Source organism: Schistocerca serialis, chromosome 1 (assembly GCF_023864345.2).
Source record: "Schistocerca serialis cubense isolate TAMUIC-IGC-003099 chromosome 1, iqSchSeri2.2, whole genome shotgun sequence".
Lineage (NCBI taxonomy): Eukaryota > Metazoa > Arthropoda > Insecta > Orthoptera > Acrididae > Schistocerca > Schistocerca serialis.
The window spans coordinates 63,281,699-63,306,262 of NC_064638.1; the positions used below are offsets into that span (position 1 = coordinate 63,281,699).

The following is a 24,564-nucleotide window of genomic DNA, read 5'->3' on the forward strand; positions in this document are numbered from 1 at the left end:
TGTGACACAGCCAATGCCATCAGAATAGAAAAATGGCTCTGAGCACTATGGGACTTAAAATCTGTGGTCATCAGTCCCCTCGAACTTAGAACTACTTTAACCTAACTAACCTAAGGACATCACACACATCCATGCCCGATGCAGGATTCGCACCTGCGACCGTAGCGGTCGCGCTGTTCCAGACTGAAGCGCCTAGAACCGCATGGCCACATCGGCCGGCAGTCAATTGACAGACATTGACATTGCTCGTGCTTTGCCCAAGTCGACGCGGCGGTCAGAGAAGGGTAACGGACGAGTCATAGCTATGTAAACATTGTACGTATACAACGGCCGGCGGGAAGGCCAGTTGCTACCGAAACAAGTAATGTAAACAGTCGTTAGTTTGTCAAGAGCCGGTAGTTCGTTTTACGTAAAATAATGAATTATGTACAACCACATGTTTTATCTTTTACAACATTGCCATAACGAAGCTTGTGGTAGTAATGAGAAGCTAACATCGAGTAAAAAGTGCTTCCCTTAATACAAAATCCACTTTATACCATGTAATTTGTTGTGCATTAATTGCTGTCCACGGTTTGCTCTTTTTACAGCAATACCATAATGAAAATTAAATTCAGATTATCTTCCTTTTTTGCAAAAGTACCGCAACGAAAATGAAATGCCCATTACTTTGTTTCCTCTTACACCCACACTACAGTAAGTGTTCAAAAGGCTTACCGTTCGATTCGGCACACATTTCATTACGGCGAACCCAGTTTCGTCGCACTTGTTCACACACATACACATTTCTCTTTGTGGTACTGGCAGGATCTAAAATACTCTGCGTAAGTTCGTTCTTCTTCTTCTTCTTCTTCTTCTACTTCTTATTATTATTATTATTTTTGCCGAGTATAAGTAAGTTCGTTTATACGGCCTCAAAAATGAAAATCCAGTGGATTTAAATCAGGCCGGCGTCCTCAAATGGTTCCAATGGCTCTAAGCACTATGGGACTTAACATCTGAGGACATCAGTCCCCTAGACTTAGAACTACTTAAACTTGACTAACTTAAGGACATCACACACAGCCATGTCCGAGGCAGGACGAACCTGCGACTGTAGCAGCCGCGAGGTTAAGGACTGAAGCGCTTAGAGCCGCTCTGTCACAGAGGTCGGCTCAAGACTGCGTGCTGGGCATCGAAATGGCCCAAAACGTTTTATCCATCGTCCTGAGGACACCTGATTAAAAAATCTCCGTACTCTGTGATTAGGTGGGATGGGGCGCTATTGTGGTTGAACCACACGTTATGGCGTATCGCTAACGGAAAACCTTCTGATGTAGCTGGCAGCAATGTTTCCTCTAGAAAGATTCCGTAATTGTTACCAATCAATAGTGGTGGTTAAAAAATAAGGCCCTGTAATGAGATAGTCGATTATACCCGTCGACACATTAACGGAAAAGCGGTGTTGAAAATATGTTGGTACCACTTGGCGCGTATTGCGTACCCTACTCGTGTGCATGTTATGGAAATAAGTTATTCTGTCACAAGTGAAACACGCTTAATCTGTGACGAGTATTCTGTCTACAAAATCCTGGTGCTCACTTTGTAACAGAAACCACTCAGAGAATTCTCGTCGCGGAGGGAACTCTTGCTCTTCCGAAGCTTGTACACGTTAAATGTGGTAAGGCCGCAGTCGCTCCTTTTTCAAAGTGCGATGAACGACAATGCGCGACACACCAACTTGGCTGGCTATGCTTCGTGGACTCGGTCCAAAATTTGTTCCTCAGTGTCCAATGTACGTTCTTCGCGTTCTGGGCCTCTGCCTTCTGCGCGGGGCAGTACGGAGGCAGTTGGTTGGTTGGTTTGTGGGAGTGAAGGGACCAGACTGATACGGTCATCGGTCCCTGTTTCCAAAACTTCAAACACCCAATAAGAATAAAAACGAACAATGGAAATGACAACAGACGACACCGGACAAGAAAGACTCAGACAGAGACCAGACAAAAGGAATTATAATCACACAGAGTGTGACAATGGTTGGCCGACCATAGAGACAAAAAAGGAAAAGCCAACCACCTATAAACACACTAAAAAAATAACCCAGTCGAAAATCGTAGGCCAAAGGCCAGACTCAAAACAAAAAAGTTACAAACAGATTAAGTGATAAAATCCCCCTGCCCGAATAAAACGAAAACTGAGCCTACCATGGCAGTGTCATCTGTTAAATGGGCAGGGAGCGTATCAAGCAGCGCAAACGTCTGCCTAAGCACAGCTAAAAGGGGACAGGCCAACAAAATGTGGACCACCGTCAAAGCGGATCCGCAGCGACGTAGAGGTGGGTCCTCACGGCGCAATAAATGGCTGTGCGTCATCCGGGTGTGCCGAATGCGCAGCTGGCAACAGACTACGGAGGCAGTATCTGTGAGTCTATGCAGGTTAAATACGTACTCATAAATTGTTTTCTGTCATCATTTATTTAATGATAAAATTAAAGCATATCAGAACAGACAATACTTTTCGCATACAGAGTTAAATGCAAAATTTTATTTATATAAACGATTTAGGAGGCAATCTGAGCAGCCATCCTAAGTTGTGTGCACATGATGCTGTAGTTTATCATCTAATAAACTCGCCACAAGATAAAAACAAACTGCAAAACGATTTTGAAAAGATAGCTGTACGGTGCGGAAATTGGCAATTGACCCTAAATAATGAAAAGTGTGAGGTCATCCACATGAGTGCTAGAAGGAATCCGTTAAACTTCGGTTACACGGTAAATCAATCAAGTCTAACGGCCGTAAATTCAACTAAATAAATTACAATTATGGATAACATAAATCAGGAAGAACACTTCGGAAATATTGTTGGAAATAAGAAAAAAAGACTGCGTTTTATTGGCAGAACACTCAGAAGATGCAATAGATCTCCTAAAGAGACTGCCTACACTACGCTTGTACGTCATCTTATGGAATACTGGTGCTCGGTGTGGGATCCTTAGCAGATAGGATTAACGGAGTACACTTTTAGTGAACAGCAACAAGTGTCGGTCGTACAGGAAGTCTTCGTTGCGGAAAGCGTTCTTGATTAACTAGTACAGCTGCAACACCTTTTGCCTCGCCATAAATTAAATGAATATCACATAGTTCAGCGGTAGTAAATCTCCCTTCCATCCCAACGTCTAACAGAGTTGCAATAACGTCTGCACAGGTAAACATGTTCCGCCTATTACAGTGATTCAACACGCAGGCCATAGTTGCCTGCGACTCTCGCTCACGATATCAATACGCTCAGCGGAAAAAAACACACACACACACACACACGGATCGACTGCTTACGTAATTGTGTCGACGGAGGGGGCGAGGCAGACACACCATATTGTTGTGATCCTGTTTACTGAATTCCCTCAGTCTACTAAAAATGGTTCAGATGGCTCTGAGCACTACGGGAATTAACATCTGAGGTTATCAGTCCCCTAGAATTACAACTACTTAAACCTAACTAACCTAAGAACATCACACAGATCCATGCCCGAGGCAGGATTCGAACCTGCGACCGTAGCAGCCGCGCGCTTCCGGACTTAAGCGCCTAGACCCGCTTGACCACAACGGCCGGCACTTGTCTTCTGCTAACGGGATTTTTTGGGAGTTTATACCATTTACATTCTGTACATGGGAGAAACAATTTGTCTAATGGTTTGAATGGCATACTATCATAGTCAATACCAGCTGCGACAAAGCAAAAACAAAACTACCTACACATTTTTACAGCAGAGAAAAGCACAGAATTTTCTTTCTCGCCGTCGGTTTTAACAGAAAGCCTGTGTATTCCTATTTATATATACATTTATTTAGTGTTGTTCTAAATGTTTTAGTAATGTGTCTTTTAAAATATGAGCCAAATCGATCAAGAACTTTTCGAGTATTTTGGTAACCAAATTCCCTTATATATTACATATTTATTTGTACAGGGCTATTACAAATGATTGAAGCGATTTCATAAATTCACTGTAGCTTCATTCATTGACATATGGTCACGACACACTACAGATACGTAGAAAAACTCATAAAGTTTTGTTCGGCTGAAGCCGCACTTCAGGTTTCTGCTGCTAGAGCGCTCGAGAGCGCAGTGAGACAAAATGGCGACAGGAGCCGAGAAAGCGTATGTCGTGCTTGAAATGCACTCACATCAGTCAGTCATAACAGTGCAACGACACTTCAGGACGAAGTTCAACAAAGATCCACCAACTGCTAACTCCATTCGGCGATGGTATGCGCAGTTTAAAGCTTCTGGATGCCTCTGTAAGGGGAAATCAACGGGTCGGCCTGCAGTGAGCGAAGAAACGGTTGAACGCGTGCGGGCAAGTTTCACGCGTAGCCCGCGGAAGTCGACGAATAAAGCAAGCAGGGACTTAACCCCATGAGATTTCTTTCTGTGGGGTTATGTGAAAGATTCAGTGGTTAAACCTCCTCTACCAAGAAACGTGCCAGAACTGCGAGCTCGCATCAACGATGCTTTCGAACTCATTGATGGGGACATGCTGCGCTGAGTGTGGGAGGAACTTGATTATCGGCTTGATGTCTGCCGAATCACTAAAGGGGCACATATCGAACATTTGTGAATGCCTAAAAAACTTTTTGAGTTTTTGTATGTGTGTGCAAAGCATTGTGAAAATATCTCAAATAATAAAGTTATTGTAGAGCTGTGAAATCGCTTCAATCATTTGTAATAACCCTGTATATAAGAAAATCTACTCACCAAGCGGAAGCAGAACACACACATAAAAGAAGGTTATAACTAGGCAAGCTTTCGGAGCCAGTGGTTTCTTCTTCAGGCAGAAGGGTTGAAGGAGAGGAAGAGGGTTGATGGAAAAGGACTGGAGAGGTCAAGACTTAGGAAAAATCACTCAGAACTGCAGGTCAGAGCAGACTTACTGGACGGGATGAGAAGGAAAGACTGGTTGTTGGGGACTGCACCAGACGAGACTTGAAAACCTGAGAACTTAAAAATGGAAGACAGCGTAACATGCAAGACCGAGATTACTGCTAAAACATCGTGTACAAATTAGTAAGAGTGAAAAGCTAAGTGCACTTTACGCGGCAGAGGTAGGATGGCGATGGCGAAAAATAGACAGGTAGCGAAATGAAGGATGTAGAAAACTAAAACGGAATGAAGGAAGGAGTACTTACTACGACGAAATGCTGAAACGGAAGAAATTAATGTAAATTAAGACCAGGTGAGTGGCGAGGACCAAGGATATGTTGTAGTATTAGTTCCCACATCTGGAATTCTGAGAAACTGATGTCTGGCTGAAGAATCCAGATGGCACGTGTGATGAATCAGGAATGCTGTAGAACATGCTCTGCAACAGAATACTGTCGGTTGCCAGTATGTACCATCTGCTTATGCCCATTCATCCTAACTGATAATTTGGTGGTAGTCATGCCGATGTACCCCCCCCCTCCCCCCCCATGAACCATGGACCTTGCCGTTGGTGGGGAGGCTTGCGTGCCTCAGCGATACAGATAGCCGTACCGTAGGTGCAACCACAACGGAGGGGTATCTGTTGAGAGGCCAGACAAACGTGTGGTTCCTGAAGAGGGGCAGCAGCCTCTTCAGTAGTTGCAAGGGCAACAGTCTGGATGATTGACTGATCTGGCCTTGTAACAATAACCAAAACGGCCTTGCTGTGCTGGTACTGCGAACGGCTGAAAGCAAGGGGAAACTACAGCCGTAATTTTTCCCGAGGGCATGCAGCTTTACTGTATGATTACATGATGGCGTCCTCTTGGGTAAAATATTCCGGAGGTAAAATAGTCCCCCATTCGGATCTCCGGGCGGGGACTACTCAAGAGGATGTCGTTATCAGGAGAAAGAAAACTGGCGTTCTACGGATCGGAGCGTGGAATGTCGGATCCCTTAATCGGGCAGGTAGGTTAGAAAATTTAAAAAGGGAAATGGATAGGTTGAAGTTAGATATAGTGGGAATTAGTGAAGTTCGGTGGCAGGAGGAACAAGACTTCTGGTCAGGTGACTACAGGGTTATAAACACAAAATCAAATAGGGGGAATGCAGGAGTAGGTTTCATAATGAATAGGAAAATAGGAATGCGGGTAAGCTACTACAAACAGCATAGTGAACGCATTATTGTGGCCAAGATAGATACGAAGCCCACACCTACTACAGTAGTACAAGTTTATATGCCAACTAGCTCTGCAGATGACGAAGAAATTGAAGAAATGTATGATGAAATAAAAGAAATTATTCAGATTGTAAAGGGAGACGAAAATTTAATAGTCATGGGTGACTGGAATTCGAGTGTAGGAAAAGGGAGAGAAGGAAACATAGTAGGTGAATATGGATTGGGGGACAGAAATGAAAGAGGAAGCCGCCTGGTAGAATTTTGCACAGAGCACAACATAATCATAACTAACACTTGGTTTAAGAATCATGAAAGAAGGTTGTATACATGGAAGAACCCTGGAGATACTAAAAGGTATCAGATAGATTATATAATGGTAAGACAGAGATTTAGGAACCAGGTTTTAAATTGTAAGACATTTCCAGGGGCAGATGTGGACTCTGACCACAATCTATTGGTTATGACCTGTAGATTAAAACTGAAGAAACTGCAAAAAGGTGGGAATTTAAGGAGATGGGACCTGGATAAACTGAAAGAACCAGAGGTTGTACAGAGATTCAGGGAGAGCATAAGGGAGCAATTGACAGGAATGGGGGAAATAAATACAGTAGAAGAAGAATGGGTAGCTTTGAGGGATGAAGTAATGAAGGCAGCAGAGGATCAAGTAGGTAAAAAGACGAGGGCTAGTAGAAATCCTTGGGTAACAGAAGAAATATTGAATTTAATTGATGAAAGGAGAAAATATAAAATTGCAGTAAGTGAAACAGGCAAAAAGGAATACAAACGTCTCAAAAATGAGATCGACAGGAAGTGCAAAATGGCTAAGCAGGGATGGCTAGAGGACAAATGTAAGGATGTAGAGGCCTATCTCACTAGGGGTAAGATAGATACCGCCTACAGGAAAATTAAAGAGACCTTTGGAGATAAGAGAACGACTGGTATGAATATCAAGAGCTCAGATGGAAACCCAGTTCTAAGCAAAGAAGGGAAAGCAGAAAGGTGGAAGGAGTATATAGAGGGTCTATACAAGGGCGATGTACTTGAGGACAATATTATGGAAATGGAAGAGGATGTAGATGAAGATGAAATAGGAGATACGATACTGCGTGAAGAGTTTGACAGAGCACTGAAAGACCTGAGTCGAAACAAGGCCCCCGGAGTAGACAATATTCCATTGGAACTACTGACGGCCGTGGGAGAGCCAGTCCTGACAAAACTCTACCATCTGGTGAGCAAGATGTATGAAACAGGCGAAATACCCTCAGACTTCAAGAAGAATATAATAATTCCAATCCCAAAGAAAGCAGGTGTTGACAGATGTGAAAACTACCGAACTATCAGCTTAATAAGTCACAGCTGCAAAATACTAACACGAATTCTTTACAGACGAATGGAAAAACTAGTAGAAGCCAACCTCGGGGAAGATCAGTTTGGATTCCGTAGAAACACTGGAACACGTGAGGCAATACTGACCTTACGACTTATCTTTGAAGAAAGATTAAGGAAAGGCAAACCTACGTTTCTAGCATTTGTAGACTTAGAGAAAGCTTTTGACAATGTTGACTGGAATACTCTCTTTCAAATTCTGAAGGTGGCAGGGGTAAAATACAGGGAGCGAAAGGCTATTTACAATTTGTACAGAAACCAGATGGCAGTTATAAGAGTCGAGGGACATGAAAGGGAAGCAGTGGTTGGGAAGGGAGTAAGACAGGGTTGTAGCCTCTCCCCGATGTTGTTCAATCTGTTTATTGAGCAAGCAGTAAAGGAAACAAAAGAAAAATTCGGAGTAGGTATTAAAATTCATGGAGAAGAAATAAAAACTTTGAGGTTCACCGATGACATTGTAATTCTGTCAGAGACAGCAAAGGACTTGGAAGAGCAGTTGAATGGAATGGACAGTGTCTTGAAAGGAGGATATAAGATGAACATCAACAAAAGCAAAACAATGATAATGGAATGTAGTCTAATTAACTCGGGTGATGCTGAGGGAATTAGATTAGGAAATGAGGCTCTTAAAGTAGTAAAGGAGTTTTGCTATTTGGGGAGCAAAATAACTGATGATGGTCGAAGTAGAGAGGATATAAAATGTAGGCTGGCAATGGCAAGGAAAGCGTTTCTGAAGAAGAGAAATTTGTTAACATCCAGTATTGATTTAAGTGTCAGGAAGTCATTTCTGAAAGTATTCGTATGGAGTGTAGCCATGTATGGAAGTGAAACATGGACGATAACTAGTTTGGACAAGAAGAGAATAGAAGCTTTCGAAATGTGGTGCTACAGAAGAATGCTGAAGATTAGATGGGTAGATCACATAACTAATGAGGAAGTATTGAATAGGATTGGGGAGAAGAGAAGTTTGTGGCACAACTTGACCAGAAGAAGGGATCGGTTGGTAGGACATGTTCTGAGGCATCAAGGGATCACCAATTTAGTATTGGAGGGCAGCGTGGAGGGTAAAAATCGTAGAGGGAGACCAAGAGATGAACACACTAAGCAGATTCAGAAGGATGTAGGTTGCAGTAGGTACTGGGAGATGAAAAAGCTTGCACAGGATAGAGTGGCATGGAGAGCTGCATCAAACCAGTCTCAGGACTGAAGACCACAACAACAACAATGCCGATGTAAGAGACCAACGGTTTTTAAATAACATCTGGTACATGACATGTATCGTTTCATAGGTGGCTTTCTCTTTGATCGTCTATGTTTTGCCAGTTACAGACCTGGTAGGAGGGTGCATAGGGAAAGTCTTGCAGTGGGGGTGGTCACAGAGGTAGGAGCCACAGGGTACGGAGATGGATGGAGAAGGACCATACAGTCTGACAACAATATTGGAAGAGCGACGAAAAGCTATTCTAGATGTGGTGGGCAAAATCTTGGGCAGAATGAATCTCATTTCAGAGCTTGATTTTAAGAATCCATGGCCTTGTGGAAGTAGCCGATTGATGCGTTCCAGACAAGGGTAGTACTGAGTGACCAGTAGTGTGCTCTAAAGGTATTTTTTGGAGGTATCAGCATATCAGGTTTGGTTGTGTTGGTCCAGGAAATCTGGTTTTGAACTAGGCTGGTGGAGTAATTACACACAGTGAAGGTTGAGTTGAGAATGGTGGTGTATTGCTGTAAGGGATGTTAATCCGAAAAAGTACGTTTGCCTCGACTGCCAAGGCTGTATGGGAGGGAACGTTTGACATGGAAAATATGGCAACTGTCAAAATGTAAGTACTGTTGTTTGTTAGTAGGTTTAATGTGACAAAAGTGTGTAGATGGTCTTCGGCGAGGGCGAGATCAATACCAAGGGAAGAGATTTGAGGGATTTGGAATAGGACAATGTGAAATGTAATTGAGAAAATGTATTGGCAGATTCCAGGAATTTTAACAGCTCATCCTCACCATGAGTCCATGTGGTAAAGATGTCATCAATGTATGTAAACCAAACCAGGGGCTGAAGACTTATGTATCCCAGAAAAGCCCCTCCAAGCGATCTATGAAGAGGTTGGCATAGGAAGCAGCCATCTTGGTTCTCATTGCTGTACCCCTGATCTTTTTGTATGTCTACCCCTCAAAAGTGAAGTACTTGTCGGTAAGTATAAAGTTGATTAAGGTGAGTAGGAAGGATATCATAGGTTTGGAATCAGATGGGCGCTAAGGAAATGTTCAGCAGCAGTAAGACCATTTATGTGGGTGATGTAGCTATACAGGGACGTGTGTGCTGGGAGTGTGGCAGGCATGGATTTCAGACGATATAGAAAATAGTCCGTATCTTTGATATAGGAGGGAAGTCTTTGTACTATGGGTTGCATGTGCTGATCAACTAAGGCAGATATAGTTCGGTGGATGCTTTGAAGCTAGCAACTACAGGAGGGCTAGGATGATTGGATTTGTGGATCTTAGGAAGAAGCTAAAAGATGGGGGTGCGTGTTTTGGGTGGGGTGAGAAGTTCTATGGATTGGTTCTTGTGAGGGGCCAGAGATTGTAAGGAGGGACTGCAGGTTCGTTTGAATCATGGGGATATGATCTTGATGGTAGAAGCTTTATGTAGACCTGTCAGGCAGCTGGCATAGACCTTCACTAACATACTCCTTTTGGTCAAGTACTACAATGATGGAGTCATCAGCTTTTAGGGAACGTAGAGCCTAGAGTTCATCAGAGGGCAGGTATGAGTCATGTTTTAGTTATCTAAGGAAGGGTTGTTAAGCATTGCTGGATGTGAGGAATTCTTGGAAGGTTTGTAAGGATTTTGGGGGAGAGGTTGTGAATCAAGTCGAGATCGCGGTCACAACTGTTCAAGGCAGTGTTGAACGTCAGGTTTGCGCTGTTGTAATAGTTTTGGGATTCGGTTGCAAAGTGATATTTCCGGTTGACATTATGTGTGAAGGAAAGTAGATCCTTAACTAAAGCAGCATGATAAAATGCAGCTTTAGGGCTGAACACGAGACTCAAATATCGAATTTCTATGTCAGCAGGAAATTATTTTGATGGATAGTACTTTTTAATAAGCAGCAAAATATTATCTTCGGCTATTTACAATACACTAAGCAACGGTCTTGCCGCAGCGATAACACCGGATCAGATCACCGAAGTTAACCGCTGTCGGGTTGGTCTAACTCTTGAATGAGTGACCATCCGGTCTGCCGAGCTCTGTTGGCAAGCGGGACACACTCAGCCCTTTTGAGGCAAACTGAGGACCTGCTTCACTGAGAAGTAGCGGCTCCGGTTTCGTAACCTCATATACGGAGGGGAGAGCGATGTACTGATTACACGGCAGAAAATCCAAAGAGATTTTGGTCGTATGTGAAGTATGTTAGCGGCAAGAAACAATCAATGCCCTCTCTGCGCGATAACAATGGAGATACTATCGAAGACAGTGCTGCCAAAGAAGAGTTACTAAACGCAGCCTTCCGAAATGCCTTCACAAAAGAAGACGAAGTAAATGATTCAGAATTCAAATCGATAACAGCTGCCAACACGAGTAACTTAGAAGTAAATATCATCGGAGTAGTGAAGCAACTCAAATCACTTAATAAAAGCAAGTCTTATGGTCCAGACTGTATACCAATTAGGTTCCTTTCCGAGTATGCTGATGCTTTAGCTCCATACTTAACAATCATCTATAACCGTTTGCTGGACGGAAGATACGTATCCAAAGACTGGAAAGTTGCACCGGTCACACCAATATTCAAGAAAGGTAGTAGCAGTAATCCACTAAATTACAGGCCCATATCGCTAACGTCGGTATGCAGCAGGATTTTTAGAACATATATCGTGTTCGAACATTATGAATTACCTCGAAGGAAACGGTCTATTGACACAAAGTCAACATCTGAGCAGCCATCTTCGGTTGTTTGCAGATGACGCTGTCGTTAATCGACTAATAAAGTCATCAGAAGATCATAACAAACTGCAAAACGATTTAGAAAAAATATCTGAATGGTGCGAAACGTGGCAGTTGACCCTAAATAAGAAAAGTGTGGGGTCATCCACATGAGTGCTAAAAGTAACTCGTTAAACTTCAGTTACACTATAAATCAGACTAATCTAAAAGCCGTAAATTCAATTAAATACCTAGGTATTACAATTACGAACAACTTAAATTGGAAAGAACACACAGAAAATGTTGTGGGGAAGGCTAACCAAAGGTTGCGTTTTATTGTCAGGACACTTAGAAAATGTAACAGACCTACTAAGGAGACTGCCTACACTACGCTCGTCCGTCCTCTTTTAGAATACTGCTGCGCAGTGTGGTATTCTTACCAGATAAGACTGACGGAGTAAATCGAAAAAAGTTTAAAGAAAGGCAGCACGTTTTGTATTATCGCTAAATATGGGAGAGAGTGTCACAGAAATGATGCAGGATTTGGGCTGGAAATCATCAAAAGAAAGGCGGTTTTCGTTGCGACGGAATCTTCTCACGAAATTCCAATCACCAACACTCTCCTCCGAATGAGAAAATATTTTGTTGGCACCGACCTACATAGGGAGAAACTATCACCACGATAAAATAAGGGAAATCAGAGATCGTACGGAAAGATATAGGTGTTCATTCTTTCCGCGTGTTATACGAGATTGGAATAAGAGAGAATTGTGAAGGTGGTTCGATGAACCCTCTGCCAGGCACTTAAATGTGATTTGCAGAGTATCCATGTAGATGTAGATGCCTCTCCGTATCCACATCCAGTGACACTTATCAACTGAGGATGACAGGGCGGTCGGTCGGTCCCGTTGGGCCTTCTGAGGTATGTTCGAACGGAGTTTTTTGGTTTTATTTGCATTAGACTGTACTCTGGAGGTTCTTACATACGACTAGTATTCAGCCTTATGAAAGATATGAAGAAAGAAACCTATCCAAAGATTACGAAGTGTATTCATGATAAATCCCTTAGGTGAACCTGTCTTTTAAACCAAAAACGCAGACTGAGTAGTGTCGAATTATATATCTGAAAACTATCTAAATAACGGTTGAGTCACATTCATCATTTTCCTGTTTTGCTGTCGCGCACCAGGCAACTCGAAGAGCCGAAAATGGTCATTGTCGGTCAGTGCCAATCTCGCTAATTTTTATGTGGGTCTTTGTGAGCTCCACCATCTGGTGCCTATATAACCTGACCTTAGATTCATAGTTTAAGAAGCAATTTCAAAAGAGAGCACTTCACGACAAAGTTCCTGACGTGAGTCGCTGTTACCACCACGCATATTCCTAATTTTGCGAAATCTAGAAAATATGTATAGCAATACTGGGCAAGAGCTTAAGTCTATGAAGTAAAAAAACCGAAATATGTAAAACGAACAAATGATTCTAGAGCACGACGACTGTTTGTATACTCGAGTCTGCAACTGTTTGTATACTCGAGTCGGCATTCTCATCGCAAATGTTCTTCCGCTACACAGAATCGCACATCTAGCTGATGTCTCCATTTACTTCATGTAGTTTGTGTTGGTTTCCCTTTTTAAATTTTGAAAGATCTCTCTTTATATTCTAAACAACTCGAATTCGTGCGCTTTCTGCTCAGTGCTACCAGTAATGAGAACATAGCTTACGTCAGAGACCTTACTTTAAACTCTTTTGTCTTTTAAATTTGCAAAGCAATATTTTATTCTGTACGTTTCAGGTGTGGAAAAAACAAACACTTGGTTTGTCGCCAAAACACAAGATTGAAAAATGACTGTGGTTGCCCAACACATTTCGACTTTAGCCCCCAAGACGTTCCTGATGTTTTTGGCGACCTGGTCAACACATAGCCACAAGACGAAAAACAAAGTTTGCAGATTACATTATAGAAAATTACATCGATGAGGAAGGGCATGCATTGTTTCCTCCGTACATTTGGGCAACTAATTCTTCGTCCTTGTGGCGTAATACTGATGCTTGTGAGTTTTCGTTCTCGATTTAATGCTTAGTGTGAGTCCCCTCACCCAATGTCAAAAATTTGCAACGTGCACAAACTGAGACGTACATTAGAGTTAATTCTGCCAAAAATGTCCACATCAGTACAACGCATGCAGATATCAAAAAGAGGCACGCTTTCATACAACAAAAATTAGAGTTACTAAAAACTGCTGAACTTCCAGGTAGAAGCTGCTGTTTTCGTGTGAGCCGAATGTGAGGGAGCCTCGAGAGACCTAAGTCGACACAAGGCACCTGGGGTAGACCGCACTCCTCGGAATTATTGAGATCTTTGGAATGATCAACCGCGACAAAACTGCTCCATTTGGAATGCTAGGTATAAGAATCAGGCAAAATAACCCCCACGAAGAATTTAGTTAATGGCACTTCCATATAAGGAAGGTGCTGACAGGCTTGGCTACTACCGAACTGTCAGTTTGATAAGCCGTGGTTACAAAATACTGACAGTAATTAATTGCAAGGGAATGGAAAGATCTGTATAAATCGACCTTAGGAAAGTATAGTTTGGACTTAAAAGAAATGCAGGAACACAAGAGGCAGTATTTACCCTACGATTTGTCTTAGACAACAGACTGACGAAAGCCAAATCTACGTTTATAGCGTGTGACTGACATACATTCTCTGAAATTCTGCAAGCAAGAGGAATAAAATTTAGTGGATGAAATGTTACGCGCAACTTGTACAGAAATCAGAGTACAGTCATATAAAAGTGGAACGAAATGAAATGAAAAGAAAGCAAAGGAAATCAAAGTAAAGGAAAGGAAAGGAAAGCAAAGCAAAGGAAAGGAAAGGAGAGCAAAGGAAGGGAAAGCAAAGGAAATGAAAGGAAAGGAGACAAAAGAAGTGCCTAGAAGCTGATCATTGGAAGAGACTGAGTTGTGGGTTATGTTCTGTTTTATTGAAACTGTTCATTGAGCAAGCAGTACAAGATATTAAGACGAAATTTAGAAAGTTAGTTTAAGTGCATGCACAACAAATAAAATTAATCGGGGTTGGTGATGTCGCTGTAATTCTGCCAGAGACTGCAGAAGACTTGGAAGATCTGTAGAATGGATGGATAGTGTCTTGAAATAAGATTATAAGACGGTATAAAAAAAAACAAGGGCCAAGCAGTACATTACAATTAAATCAAGATGAACTGACGAAAATAGCGTATAGAATAAGGTACTAAAAGTAATGGGCATGTTTTGCTTTATTCGCAGTGAAATAACTGACGACTGCCGAAGTAAGGGGATGTAAACTGCTGACCGGCAACAACAAAAAAAGTATTTCGGGAAATGTGTTAACGTTTTATGCAGGTATTTGTCTGGAGTGCAGCCTTTCGCGTAAGTGAGATGTCGACGATAGCTTGTACAGACTACAGTGGCATATAAAGTTTAGAAACGCTGAGGTAGAGAACAATGCAGAAGGTTTGAGGGTTCGATCTTGTAACTAGGGAAGATGCATTGAATCGATTTATGAAGAAACTGATTTATGGCGCAACTTGACTAAAAGAAGTGGTCCGTGTTAGCATATGAAGATGTAGTTAATTTGTTATTGTGAGGGAGTGGCGAAGGTAAAAGTTAGAACGAGACCACAGGCAGGTTGAAGTGGAAGTAAGTTGCAACAGTTATTCGGAGATGAAGGGATTTCCTCTGCAGAGATTAGTGCGGAAAGCTGTATCAAAGCAGATATCGGACTGAAGACTGCAACAGCAACAACGCATGTTAAACGACTGGTGGTTCTTTTTCCTTTCATGTAAATTCCACTATAGTCTCTGAAGTAGCTGCTGAATTTGTATTAAGTGAGTCATTCTAAACTTTTTTTTCAGTAACTTACAGAAGCGAGTACCCCACAAGGAGCTGTTATAGTTTTATCCCCAAGTACATCTGCATTCCATAGAGTTAACAGATTCGAGAAAATGTGCGAACCTAACGGGACTGCGCAAATGATATCTCAGGTAGATACGGGTTTCGTAAAGAGGCGGGGAGGGGGGTGAAGGTGGGGTGACGACATATCACCGCCAGCCCCCGTGTCTGGACACTCGGCTCCAGGACACCAGTGCCATCACCACTGCTGACTGCGGGCGTCGAAGAAGAGACCAGCAAGGAGCCAGCTATACGTAAGGACGCGCTGCTTGCCTCTCTGCTCGTCTCGTTCTATCTAATTTTCTGAACAGAGCTGATCTCGTGAGGTTTTCACTTAACTCGGTTTCATCATCGCTCTAGGCGTCTCGCCACAAAATATTACCCTATCTTCTACGTGTAGCATCTCGTTTCACCAGAGTGCCAACTCAGTCTCGAAATCGTGATTTATTTTATTTCCCCTTAGTGAGCTGCATATTCATTTACCGCATCAGCTGTTTGTGATTTGCCATTCTAGTCGCATTATTTTAAACGCATCCCACGGGGTATTTATTGCACCCAGAAGTGTTTGCAGCAGCGGAATGGCAACATACTTCTCAGCCTAAATACCCTGAAAGACTAGGGATCTCTTTTTCTCATGTACTGCCTTCCTAATAACTGATGCTACTAAGGAATTTCGTCCATTATAATACAACAGAATAATTACTACTACGTGTAGCTGATTACTCTACAGCATCTAATGACGAACGAAATAGTCTTTTTTGCAGGGACAAAACAGTCTGTTTTTCTTCTTGTATACTGAACCATGTCCTGCATTGGCAGTGATTCATTTCCTGTATCTAAATATAACAAGGCCATTGCAGTAATGACAGTCCTCCATTAAATATTTAATGTTGCTGAAGAAAATATCGCATAGTGTAATACTTCCGTGCGCTTTAAAGCGATAAGTATCCATTGAGCTTATGTGTGAATATTATCTTGTGAACTTAGGTTTCTGAATCCGGTAACGCTTTTAGTCATGTCAGAACTTTGGGGTTCATCTTACGTCTGAAGGTTCTCATCCAGCGGTAATAGGTTAATAACCACACATTCCCTTTTTCTCTTTTTTTTCTCCTCTTGCGTTCAGCTCTGGAGTTTTTGCTTCAGCTACACGCGTCAACCATTTACCGCTTACGATACGTACTGTTCCATATGTAGGAGTGTTACTGTTTCGTCCCTGATGCAGAATACGCAATATCTTATAAATATTATGTGCATTTTGTAACACGCATGACTAGCGCTTTTGGATGACTGTGTCATAATATTGCTTTAATGTGCTAACGCGCGAACCAAATTAAATGAAAACCTCATGCTACGTTGCTTTATTTCGATTACAGTAATAAGTGTAGTGCTATTACACTGCAGTATAATGCCAAGTTTTATTTTATAAAATGATATTCGAACTAAATTTTCGTTTGGAAAGTTACTATTTTTTGGAAATGAAAAGTAAGGATATTCTCAATGATATTTTTTTGCCATCTTAAGCGAACTACAATTTACGTCAGTGTTACACCAGACACATTTCGCTCTTGATTGATTTGAGGAGGTAGACACTCGTTTTCATTTACAAAGGATTATCATTGTGACAGGTATTTATTACTGCTTTTTACATATTATGAAAGCGACAGGTTTTTCGCTCGTTGTAAGCAGAGATTGAAAACGAATAAACATTGGTGAGGTTTGACCGTACGCATTTTTCGTCGTTTAAGAACTTTTTCTTTTGCTGTATTTGTGTTCTCTGCTGCCACTACATCTTAGTAAAAGTCACACAGTTTTTTGTAGAGATTTTGCTTTGCTTTTACCTATTTTGAAGTCAGCACTGTCGACTTATGAACATGCAAATACGAGTACAAAATATTTCGACGACCCAGCTGTTCGCCATCTTCAGGAGAATGTTGCTTCTGCCGATGAGTCCCGCTGAGCACATATCAGTTGGACTGATCAGCAGAAGCAGCATTCTCCTGAAGATGGCGAACATTTGGATCGCCGAAATATTGAATCGAGTTGATTTTAGAATCTGGCAGCAACCTGAAGAGACTTTCAAGACTTATTACGCCGGGAAAACCTACGGGAACACAAGAGTAATAAATATTTTGTAATCTGGCGTGAAAGTCCTGGTAAAGTTCAGTATGCTAAAAAAAAGAGAGAAAATAATGATATGTAACAGTTAATACGGATGTTGATCATCCAAACAATCATAATGATAGTTTGCTGTTCCGGTAATCTTCAACGAATGTCTTTTCAGAATGCTGTGAGAGGTCCAGAATTGCTTGCAAATTGTTACACTAACCCACATTTTAATTTTTATTTCTGGTTGCGGTCGGGCATATTCACCGTAACAAGCAGACAGCTGTAGTTAACGATAATTGAAAAGTCTTCATTTTTAAGTAAGAAAATAATGGAAGCTCAAATTTACCTGATGTGTTGGCAAATGTGCCAACACCTTGTAGATAGAGGAGGCCGAAATGAACGCTATCTAACGCAGACGGGCGTGAATTCTGGAACAGGATAAGTAGTGAATTCTAATAAGAAAAGTATGCAGCTCCTCGAATACTTAACTTTTATTCCTTGTTGGTTTACAACGTTCTTGATGAGACATTTCATACGATAACTATCAAACTATGTAAGGCTAATGGCGCCTTGCTAGGTCGTAGCCATGGACTTAGCTGAAGGCTATTCTAACTGTCTCTCGGCAAATGAGAGAAAGGCTTCGTTAGTGTAGTCGCTAGCAAAGTCGTCGTACAACTGGGGCGAGTGCTATTCCGTATCTCGAGACCTGCCTTGTGGTGGCGCTCGGTCTGCGATCACACAGTGGCGACACGCGGGTCCGACATGTACTAAATGGACCGCGGCCGATTTAAGCTACCACCTAGCAAGTGTGGTGTCTGGCGGTGACACCACATTCCTCCCCCGCAAATCGGCGAACGGTCGTGTGATAAGGCTTCCGCCCGCCGTGGGGAGGACCCCATGTTGACGTATGCGATGAGGTGGGGAGCCTAACAACAGGCGAGGCTGTGCCACCCGCACCCGGCCATTCGGTCCGAGGGGAGCTAGGAAACGCCTGAAAACCTAGTCCAGGGTGCACGTCAACATGCGGTGTATGCGCCCGTAAAGAGACAGGAGGGGCCGAAGGGTCGACCTCCATCGCATCGGGGTATCCGAAGCGCGATGACGTCATGCGGTCCGGAGCGGGCAAGAGTTCCATGGCGGAGGACAGCTGGTCACGGGAAGCGATCGGCAGCGCGTTACCCAGGGAGGCGCTTGGCGGCTGCAGCGAAGCGTCGAATGCGGGCGGCGCCGGCGGGAGAACAGGCGGCGGCTGCGGCGGCGCGTCGCCATGGGGCAAGGCATCGTCGGTAACACCTGGGGATGAGGCGAGCCAGTAGATGGGTCCCCAGGGCGCTGACCGGACGGCACCGTCGCTGAAAGCAGACAGGGAGCAGCAGAACCCGTGCGACGACAGAGGCGCAGCTGATTGAGATGCCGACGCACCTCACCAGAGGCCCCCAAAACCAAATACATCGCGCGGCCGAGGCAGCGAAGAATGCGCCCTGCGAGCCAACGCCGTGAACCTCGATAGTTGCGATAAAATACGACGTCGCCTGGAGCAAAAGCAGGAGTCTGCCACTGCACAGGAACCTGATGCGGCGGATGCAGCAAAGACATCAAGGTTCGATGAGGACGACCGTGGAGCCACTCAGCCGGCGAGCGACCATCTCGGGGTTGAGAGCGATACGATGACAAAAAGAGCAACAACGCGTCCTCCCGAGAATGCGACTCTTTCAACTTCAACATCTGTGACTTGAAAGTCCAGACCAATCGTTCAGCGGCACCGTTCGACTGAGGCGAAAACGGCGCGGATGTCAGATGTTGAATACCATTGGCCTGGCAGAATGACTGAAATTCTGCGGACATGAATTGTGGGCCATTGTCGGAAACAATAGTCTGCGGAAGACTTTCAATGCAAAAGATAGCAGACAACGCTTGGATGGTGGCAGAGGACGTCGTGGAAGACATCCGGACAACAAAAGGAAAATTACTGAAGGCATCTACCAGAACCAACCATCGAGCATTCCAGAATGGACCAGCAAAATCGATGTGCAAGCGTTGCCAAGGGGAAGTGGCTTTTGGCCATGCAAAGACTTTCCGCGGCGGTGCGGATTGTTGTTCGGCACACGCCATGCAAGAAGAACACATTTTCATAATCGCAGCATCGATTCCGAACCAAGTACAGTGCTGACGAGCAAGTTGTTTCGTTCGCACTATACCCCAATGTCCTTGGTGAAGAAGCCGTAAAACAGAGGACTGTAACGAACGTGGTACCACGACTCTGGACTGATCATTATCAGAACGCAACAACAAAACACCACGTCGTACAAAAAGTCTCTCCCTGTGAGCAAAAAATCGGCGAACCAACGGATCCTCGATCCGAGACTTTGACAAAGGCCATTGCGTAGCAACAAAACGCAAAACGTTAGCAAGGACAGGGTCAGCAGCTGTGGCTGTAGCTACACGACGAAAATCAATCGGAAACGATTCGACCACTTCATCGGTTTCCGCATCAATGAACATGCAAGCAAGTTCGGAAGAATCGAATGCATTATCCTCAGCAACAGGCAAACGGGACAACGCATCGGCGTTTCCGTGCTTAGCAGTGGACCGATACAAGATATCGTAGCGGTACTGCGAGAGGAAAATAGACCAGCAAATGAATTTCTGCGCTGTACGCAGAGGTACAGGCTTGTTCGGATGAAAAAGCGATGTCAAAGGTTTGTGGTCTGTGATGATGGTAAACTGACGACCATACAAGAAATCATGGAACTTAGTAACACCAAACACGAGAGCCAAAGCTTCTTTCTCTATCTGTGAAAAATTTCTATGCGCAGATGAGAGCAATTTGGACGCAATGGCAATAGGGCGATCATGCGAGCCAACTTTGTGCGCAAGCACCGCACCGATCCCGAAATCCGATGCATCTACCATCAACAAAAGTGGTTTCTGGGGATCGAATGGCGTAAGGCAAGTATTTGAAAGCAACGCCGATTTCAACTGGCGAAAGGCGCGTCCGCATTCCGTCGTCCAGACGAACGGAACACTTGTACAGCGTAAGCGATGAAGCGGAGCTGAAAGAGAAGAGGCTTTGCGCACATTCACTCACACCTTGTGATTCGAAATCGTTTAATGTTCTTGCGATCTAATCACGCAATGCGTGGGGAACATTGCGCGCTCTGAAAAATTTTGGTTGCGCGTTTACTTTCAGTTCCAAATGTGCTGCATAATTCTGAGCGCAACCTAGGCCCGGTGCAAATATGTCTGCAAATTCTGCACACAGACGAGAAACACTGTCTGAAGGCACAGTCTGATTCACTGATAGGACCTGATTTACAATAGACATGTTAAACAACTGAAATAAATCTAAACCAAACAAGTTCACAGCAGTAGAAGAACGAAGAACGTAAAATGACACAAGTTTTGTTTGTCCCTTGTATGTTGCAAGAAGAGTGCACTGTCCTAACACAGGGATCTGCTGTCCTGAATAACTTTTTAACTGAACATTTGCGGCATGCAACGGAGGTTTGCCCAGTTGTTTGTACGTGTCGTGATTGAGCAGTGAAACTGCAGCTCCGGTATCAAGCTGGAATGGTATGACCTTGCCATTAAAGTCCAAATCTACAAAAAGTTTATTGTCCTGCTGGCAACAAGAGCGACTGTCTCGTGCAATTAGAACTGATACAGGTACAGCATCACTTGCTAATTGACGTGATTTCCGGCGACGTTGACGCACACTTTGAGTGGGACGAACACAGTCACTGTTAGAGACAGTGGCACTGGACGAAGTGGAATTAACTACATGAATGTCCATGGGTGAAGGGTCACATGCCTGAGTGTCCTTGGTTCGATTCCGGCGCGAAGCAAAAGGCCGGGAATGATTGTGATTGTCTGATCTGAGCTTTTTCTGGCAAACACTTTGAACATGTCCTTTCTTATTACAGAAAAAGCAAATAGCTTGGCGCGACGGGCAATTTGCACACGAATGTCTAGTAGCACACCGCGGGCATGATTTCACTGCATTTGTGTGCTGGCGCGGCACACCTGGTTTAGAGCGTGGCGGCAGCTGTGCGGACGTGCGCGAGGGCAGTTGACTGGGCCGCGCAGCGCGCCCGGCAGGCCGGGTAATGTTACACACGGCTGGCGAAGTTGCAAATGAGGCCTGTGCAAAGTCAAGTGTGTCCAGTCTATCCAATATATCTATCACTTGTTGAAGGGAGGGATTGACTAGTTTCAATATCTGTTCCCATATGCGAACATCAGAAACGTTCTGTGCAATTGCATCACGCATCATAGTATCTGAATAAGGAAGGCCACAGTCACATTCAAACGCACAATCCCTAGCAGATGCGTACTTGCAAATCCCATCCTCGTCGCCAATGATGTGTTGGCAAATGTGCCAACACCTTGTAGATAGAGGAGGCCGAAATGCACGCTATCTAACGCAGACGGGCGTGAATTCTGGAACAGGATAAGTAGTGAATTCTAATAAGAAAAGTATGCAGCTCCTCGAATACTTAACTTTTATTCCTTGTTGGTTTACAACGTTCTTGATGAGACATTTCATACGATAACTATCAAACTATGTAAGGCTAATGGCGCCTTGCTAGGTCGTAGCCATGGACTTAGCTGAAGGCTATTCTAACTGTCTCTTGGCAAATGAGAGAAAGGCTTCGTCAGTGTAGTCGCTAGCAAAGTCGTCGTACGACTGGGGCGAGTGCTATTCCGTATCTCGAGACCTGCCTTGTGGTGGCGCTCGGTCTGCGATCACACAGTGGCGACACGTGGGTCCGACATGTACTAAATGGACCGCGGCCGATTTAAGCTACCACCTGGCAAGTGTGGTGTCTGGCGGTGACACCACATTACCAGTATGTCTTCGGAGCGGGGCTCTTCAATGAATTTATTGACGGACAGGATAAACAGCAATCTGTGACTATTTATTGATGACGGTGTAGTGTACGGGATATTTTCATCGTCGCGTGACTGTAGAAGGGTAAATAATGACTTAGCATTTCTATCAGCAGTGCTGCGTGGCAGCTTGATATCAAAGTAGAAAAATCTAAGTTACTGCGGGGGAACAGAAAAAATTTCTCTAATGTTCGTAGTGTGATGCTTGACAGTCAGGTCTACCAGATATCTAGGACTATTGTTGCAAAGCAGTATGAAATGAAAGAGACACGTGAGGTCTGTAGCAGGGAAAACGTTTGGTCGACTTCGGTTTATTTGGAGAACTATAGGAAGTTACGCTCTTCCGAAAGTAGGTCGCTTATACAGCATTAGTGCGACCCATTCTTGAGTAGTCCTCGAGGGTTCGAGATCTCTCCAGGTGGTATTAAAGGAAGACACTGAAGCAGTTCAGAAAGGTACTGTTAAATTTGTAACTGGCAGGTTCGATCAACACGTATTACTAGAGGCTTCGTGAACTCAACTGTGAATCCCTAGAGGGAAGACGACCTTCTTTCCTCGAAACACTATTGAGTAAATTTAGAGAGCTACTATTTGAAACTGACTGCCGAAGGTTCTACTGTCACCAACGTCGATTTAGGGTAAAGGCCACAAAGATAAGAGAAATTAACGTTCGTACAGAGGCGTATAGATAGTTGCTCCATTTGCGAGTGGAAGCAGAATGACTAGTACTGGTGCAAGGTACCTCCGCCATGCACCGGACGGTGGCTTGGGATATATGTATGTAGCGTAATCGTGTGAATGTCAGGAAATCGATGCAATGAGATATTTCGTATAGTCGTTATGGTACTGAAGTCATATTCGCGAAGAACTCGGATCCAAAGTAGATTCTTCACCGCTGCTTTGTCAAATGTCTTCATGAAAATGCTGGAATGTTTCCTCTGTTAAAATGTATTTGTTTGTAGTTCTCTGCTGAGACCCTGTCGTAGTTTGACGCTAATCGAGAGACTTGCTTATCAGTGTTGTTGATCGCATACCAGAGTATCCGGGCCCTACGACTCATTGTGCTGTTTGGCACATTGGAACGCTAAAGGCGCGGTGGGGGGGGGGGGGGTGGCGGGGGGGGAGGAGGGGCGGCAGAGTAGGAATAGCACTTTAGAGATGGGACAACATAGCAAATCGCAGCCTCAAGTTATACACTACCGGAGTCACATTGTTGTGGCTGAGTTTAACTATCACTGCTGTACTGTGCGTGAATCCAAGTCACTAATAATATACATTTCGTTTCCGACATGACACTTGCGAACTTAATTTTTTGGTTGTTTCCTGTCATTAAAATATAAGGCGCTTCAACTCTGATTTGACAAGACTACATGAATGAAAAGAGAAACTTGGGTACATCTTAACTTACTTATAGAATTATAGACTATTTGTTTCCAAAAGAATCCATTGAGTTTGTGATTATTGTTTACTTAGATGCACGTAGAACCTTGTGTCTTTTTAGTATTACCTTTATGATCCGTGTTTTCATTTGCATTTCACATATATTCAATATGTCCTCCACTAGACGCATGAAGACCTCCAGATAATAATCAAACGTGATCCATACTTTTACGTGCAGGCATGTGGTTGCTGCATTCACTGCTGTTTGTATGTGGTGTCGCAAGTCACATAAAAGCCTCACAAATATGGAAAAGTAATTGTCATGCTGTGAGCTGGAGATCATTTGATATTGGAGGTCAGAGGCGAATTGCGATATACATGCGTCTTTAATGTCGATCCATCTTTGAGGCATCTCTCTCTCTCTCTTTTTTTTTTTTTTTTTTTTTTTTTTTTTTTTTTTTTTTTTTTTTTTTTACGGAATGGTTTTACATACGGGTGGCAACGTACGCACTAAGCATCGATTCGTCATTTCAAACTGTCGGCTGTTTCCTATCGTCATTCATGCAGCATATACAGCCTTGTGAAGTAGAGTGAATCTTTCTGAAACACTTTCTATTCACTGACGGGTCAACAATAAATACTGAAGCATGGCACGCTAGATTGTTTTTTGTCCACATCCCAGCAGGAAGTTCATTGTTGTCCTCCTCAGACCACCGCATTGTTCACGTCCGACGCAGCGACCAGCATGCAAGGAACGTCTGCAGCTCGTCAAACAGTTGAGACTTAGCGATCGCTTCATCACGTTTGACCCGTTAAGAGTACCATCA

The 24,564-nt window shown here is 43.5% G+C and overlaps 1 long non-coding RNA gene across 1 annotated transcript in view; it reads right to left on the reverse strand.

Annotated features, from left to right (window-relative positions):
* Window positions 1-18,505, reverse strand: part of LOC126461434 (uncharacterized) — a 34,140-nt gene extending 15,635 nt beyond the window's left edge. Inside the window, exon 1 of the long non-coding RNA XR_007585947.1 lies at window positions 18,267-18,505. This is a non-coding gene — a long non-coding RNA (uncharacterized LOC126461434). The remainder of the gene's footprint in view (window positions 1-18,266) is intronic.
* Window positions 18,506-24,564: the final 6,059 nt, after the last annotated feature.